Genomic DNA, 6,447 nt, shown 5'->3' with positions numbered 1-6,447 from the left:
TGGACCACAACCCTGCGGCACCCATAATAGTGGACCACAACCCTGCGTCACTCACAGTAGTGGACCACAACCCTGCGTCACCCACAGTAGTGGACCACAACCCTGCGGCACCCATAATAGTGGACCACAACCCTGCGGCACCCATAATAGTGGACCACAACCCTGCGGCACCCATAATAGTGGACCACAACCCTGCGGCACCCATAATAGTGGACCACAACCCTGCGTCACTCACAGTAGTGGACCACAACCCTGCGGCACCCACAGTAGTGGACCACAACCCTGCGGCACTCACAGCAGTGGACCATAACCCTGCGGCACCCACAGCAGTGGACCACAACCCTGCGGCACCCACAGAGTGGACCACAACCCTGCGTTACTCACAGTAGTGGACCACAACCCTGCATCACTCACAGTAGTGGACCACAACCCTGCGGCACCCACAGTAGTGGACCACAACCCTGCGGCACCCATAATAGTGGACCACAACCCTGCGGCACCCATAATAGTGGACCACAACCCTGCGGCACCCATAATAGTGGACCACAACCCTGCGGCACTCACAGTAGTGGACCACAACCCTGCGGCACCCACAGAGTGGACCACAACCCTGCGTCACCCACAGTAGTGGACCACAACCCTGCGTCACTCACAGTAGTGGACCACAACCCTGCGGCACCCATAATAGTGGACCACAACCCTGCGGCACCCACAGTAGTGGACCACAACCCTGCGGCACCCATAACAGTGGACCACAACCCTGCGGCACCCATAATAGTGGACCACAACCCTGCGGCACCCATAATAGTGGACCACAACCCTGCGGCACCCACAGTAGTGGACCACAACCCTGCGGCACCCACAGAGTGGACCACAACCCTGCGTCACTCACAGTAGTGGACCACAACCCTGCGGCACCCACAGTAGTGGACCACAACCCTGCGGCACCCATAATAGTGGACCACAACCCTGCGGCACCCATAATAGTGGACCACAACCATGCGGCACCCATAATAGTGGACCACAACCCTGCGGCACCCATAATAGTGGACCACAACCCTGCGTCACTCACAGTAGTGGACCACAACCCTGCGTCACCCACAGTAGTGGACCACAACCCTGCGGCACCCATAATAGTGGACCACAACCCTGCGGCACCCATAATAGTGGACCACAACCCTGCGGCACCCATAATAGTGGACCACAACCCTGCGGCACCCATAATAGTGGACCACAACCCTGCGTCACTCACAGTAGTGGACCACAACCCTGCGGCACCCACAGTAGTGGACCACAACCCTGCGGCACTCACAGCAGTGGACCACAACCCTGCGGCACCCACAGCAGTGGACCACAACCCTGCGGCACCCACAGAGTGGACCACAACCCTGCGTTACTCACAGTAGTGGACCACAACCCTGCATCACTCACAGTAGTGGACCACAACCCTGCGGCACCCACAGTAGTGGACCACAACCCTGCGGCACCCATAATAGTGGACCACAACCCTGCGGCACCCATAATAGTGGACCACAACCCTGCGGCACCCATAATAGTGGACCACAACCCTGCGGCACCCATAATAGTGGACCACAACCCTGCGGCACCCACAGTAGTGGATCACAACCCTGTGGCACCCACAGCAGTGGACCACAACCTTGCGGCACCCACAGTAGTGGACCACAACCCTGTGTCACCCACAGTAGTGGACCACAACCCTGCGGCACCCATAATAGTGGACCACAACCCTGCGGCACCCACAGTAGTGGACCACAACCCTGCGGCACCCACAGTAGTGGATCACAACCCTGTGGCACCCACAGCAGTGGACCACAACCTTGCGGCACCCACAGTAGTGGACCACAACCCTGTGGCACCCACAGCAGTGGACCACAACCTTGCGGCACCCACAGTAGTGGACCACAACCCTGCGGCACCCACAGCAGTGGACCACAACCTTGCGGCAGCCACAGTAGTGGACCACAACCCTGCGGCACCCACAGCAGTGGACCACAACCTTGCGGCACCCACAGCAGCTAGTGGACCACAACCTTGCGGCACCCACAGCAGTGGACCACAACCTTGCAGCACCCACAGCAGTGGACCACAACCTTGCAGCACCCACAGCAGCTAGTGGACCACAACCTTGCGGCACCCACAGCAGTGGACCACAACCCTGCGGCACCTATAGCAGTGGACCACAACCCTGCGGCACCTATAGCAGTGGACCACAACCCTGCGGCAGGTCTTGGCAGCAACTCACCCCCAGACACAATGGCCACAAGTCCGTGTTTTTATTAATAATAACAATAAATTATCCACCACCAATTATAAATTAGCCACCTCAAGTCCATCATCACCCAGCAAAAATCTGCTATCAGAATAATAACAAATTCTGCTTTCAGACAACACTCAGCCCCGTTGTTTAACTCCCTTAACATGCTAAACATAATCTCACTCCACAAATTTGCTTGTGTCAACTACATTTACAAAACCCTTTTCTTAAACACAAATCCTGCTCTGAAACTCTCCCTGGACAGATGTAATTGGACCCATTATCACCACACCAGAAATAAATATCTCTGGTATCCCCAAAGTCAAACTTAATCTGTGTAAACACTCTATGCAAATAAAGGGACCCAGTCTATGGAACTCACTCCCTAATGAATTGAAAAGCTGTCCAACTTTTGCCTCATTCAAAAACAAAACTAAAAAGTACCAAATCTCATCTGCATAGTTGATTTAAAATTGCACTGTATCTATTGCTACCCAATCTCCCTATCTTTATGTACCCAATCCGAACATCTTGACCATTGTGATCGTTGCTGTCTTCTTATATGTGCTATCAATCCGCTGTAAAGAAGTGTCTGTTAATCTTGTTTAAATTACCAATCAAGTTGTCAATGTAATCAATCAGAGCTTTAATATACCAATGTGCTTTAATATACTTACTATTCTCTCTCATCTCATTTTTTTTCTTGCAATGTATCTGTTATCATTTTATTAATTCTGCTAGAATTTACCAACTTAAAATTATCTGTTAGATTAAGAACCTGCCCGAAACGCTGCGCGTATTAGTGGCTTTACAAGATTGTAAATACTGTTATGTATTCTCTCTAACCCAATGTACCTTCTTGTATATAAATAAATAAATAAATAAATAAATAAAATTAATGTGAAGGTAAATTGAAGAATTTGGGGTCAATATCCGGGTTAGGGACAGGAAGACGGGTGAGGGTGGGGTTGAAGTGTTGGGGGAGGGGCGTGAGATATGGGGGGTGTAATGTGGCGGGTGTGCGCGAAAGGGTATATGGGGTTGGTGAGAAGGGGAAAGGAAAGTGAGAGGTGGGGGTTTAATGGGTTAATTCGGGGGTGCTGTGGTCACACACAGAATATTATATATATATATATATATATATATATATATATATATATATATATATATATATATATATATATATATATATATATATATATATATGCGAACAAGCCTGAATGGTCCCCAGGACATATGCAACTGAAAACTCACACCCCAGAAGTGACTCGAACCCATACTCCCAGAAGCAACGCATCTGGTATGTACAAGACGCCTTAATCCACTTGACCATCACGACCGGACATAATGAGGTGATAGCCGAGGCTATATGAACCACCCCACCGCCGGCACTCGGATAGTTATCTTGGGCATAGCATTTTACCAAATCACCTCATTCTTTGGGGCACACGTGAGGAACACAAAAATTCATTCTTTGTGTTCCTCACGTGTGCCCCAAAGAATGAGGTGATTTGGTAAAATGCTATGCCCAAGATAACTATCCGAGTGCCGGCGGTGGGGTGGTTCATATAGCCTCGGCTATCACCTCATTATGTCCGGTCGTGATGGTCAAGTGGATTAAGGCGTCTTGTACATACCAGATGCGTTGCTTCTGGGAGTATGGGTTCGAGTCACTTCTGGGGTGTGAGTTTTCAGTTATATATATATATATATATATATATATATATATATATATATATATAACTGAAAACTCACACCCCAGAAGTGACTCGAACCCATACTCCCTGGAGCAACGCAACTGGTATGTACAAGACGCCTTAATCCACTTGACCATCATGCTGCATATTGTCCTGGGGACCATTCAGGCTTGTTCGCATTTGTGTTCCTCACGTGTGCCCCAAAGAATGAGGTGATTTGGTAAAATGCTATGCCCAAGATTACTATCCGAGTGCCGGCGGTGGGGTGGTTCAAATAGCCTCGGCTATCACCTCATTTTGTCCGGTCGTGATGGTCAAGTGGATTAAGGCGTCTTGTACATACCAGTTGCGTTGCTCCTGGGAGTATGGGTTCGAGTCACTTCTGGGGTGAGAGTTTTCAGTTGCATATTGTCCTGGGGACCATTCAGGCTTGTTCGCATTTGTGTTCCTCACGTGTGCCCCAAAGAATGAGGTGATTTGGTAAAATGCTATGCCCAAGATTACTATCCGAGTGCCGGCGGTGGGGTGGTTCAAATAGCCTCAGCTATCACCTCATTTTGTCCGGTCGTGATGGTGAAGTGGATTAAGGCGTCTTGTACATACCAGTTGCGTTGCTCCAGGGAGTATGGGTTCGAGTCACTTCTGGGGTGTGAGTTTTCAGTTATATATATATATATATATATATATATATATATATATATATATATATATATATATATATATATATATATACATATATATATATATATATATATATATATATATACATATATATATATATATATATATATATATATATATATATATATTTATATATATATATATATATATACATATATATATATATATATATATATATACATATATATATATATATATATATATATATATATATATATATATATATATATATATATATATATATATATATATATATATATATATTTTACATTTCTTTTCACTGTTGATGGTAATTCAAAGATCAATTCTCCAAAATTCATTTTTATTTCTAGTCTGACGCGACACTTGAGCGCGTTTCGTAAAACTTATTACATTTTCAAAGACTTTAGTTTACAAACACACAACTGAAACTGAATAGAGCTTACACATCTTCGAGGTTTATATCTACATTTGGGTGAGGTGGATGAGGTTAAAAACGAACTTTCAACAATGGGTATTCAATGGGTATTAAATTCCAACACAAGACAGAACACAAAACAACGGGTATTGAATGGGTATTAAATTCTAACACAAGACAGAACACGAAACAATGGGTATTGAATGGAAGTAATTGTAGAAAACCTATTGGTCCATATTTCTTGATGCTTCTATATTGGAGCGGAGTCTTGAAGTGGGTAGAATATAGTTGTGCATTAATTGGCTGTTGATTGCTGGTGTTGACTTCTTGATGTGTAGTGCCTCGCAGACGTCAAGCCGCCTGCTATCGCTGTATCTATCGATGATTTCTGTGTTGTTTGCTAGGATTTCTCTGGTGATGGTTTGTTTGTGGGAAGAGATTATATGTTCCTTAATGGAGCCCTGTTGCTTATGTATCGTTAAACGCCTGGAAAGAGATGTTGTTGTCTTGCCTATATACTGGTTTTTTTGAGGCTTACAGTCCCCATGAGGGCATTTGAAGGCATAGACGACGTTGGTCTCTTTTAAAGCATTCTGCTTTGTGTCTGGAGAGTTTCTCATGAGTAGGCTGGCCGTTTTTCTGGTTTTATAGTAAATCGTCAGTTGTATCTTCTGATTTTTGTCTGTAGGGATAACGTTTCTACTGACAATATCTTTCAGGACCCTTTCCTCCGTTCTATGGGCTGTGGAAAAGAAGTTCCTGTAAAATAGTCTAATAGGGGGTATAGGTGTTGTGTTAGTTGTCTCTTCAGAGGTTGCATGGCGTTTCACTTTCCTTCTTATGATGTCTTCGATGAAACCATTGGAGAAGCCGTTGTTGACTAGGACCTGCCTTACCCTACAGAGTTCTTCGTCGACTTGCTTCCATTCTGAGCTGTGGCTGAGGGCATGGTCGATATAAGCATTAACAACACTCCTCTTGTACCTGTCCGGGCAGTCACTGTTGGCATTCAGGCACATTCCTATGCTTGTTTCCTTAGTGTAGACTGCTGTGTGGAAAACTCTGCTCCTTTCCATGACTGTTACATCTAGAAAGGGCAGCTTCCCATCCTTCTCCATCTCATAAGTGAAACGCAACACAGAATTCTGCTCAAATGCCTCCTTCAGTTCCTGCAGATGTCTGACATCAGGTACCTGTGTAAAAATGTCGTCAACATATCTGCAGTATATGGCCGGTTTCAAGTTCATGTCGACTAAGACTTTTTGCTCGATGGTACCCATGTAGAAGTTTGCAAACAGGACACCTAGGGGAGAATCCATGGCGACCCCATCTACTTGCTTATACATGTGTCCATCCGGGCTCAAGAAGGGTGCCTCTTTAGTGCAAGCTTGGAGTAG

General features: G+C 46.0%; 1 pseudogene; it reads right to left on the bottom strand.

The window, feature by feature from the left end:
- Positions 1-6,168, bottom strand: part of LOC123747956 (protein giant-lens-like) — an 18,002-nt pseudogene extending 11,834 nt beyond the window's left edge.
- Positions 6,169-6,447: the final 279 nt, after the last annotated feature.

Source organism: Procambarus clarkii, chromosome 19 (genome assembly GCF_040958095.1).
Source record: "Procambarus clarkii isolate CNS0578487 chromosome 19, FALCON_Pclarkii_2.0, whole genome shotgun sequence".
NCBI lineage: Eukaryota > Metazoa > Arthropoda > Malacostraca > Decapoda > Cambaridae > Procambarus > Procambarus clarkii.
Note: the sequence above shows the minus strand (reverse complement) of the source record. Positions and strands in the feature narration are given on the sequence as shown.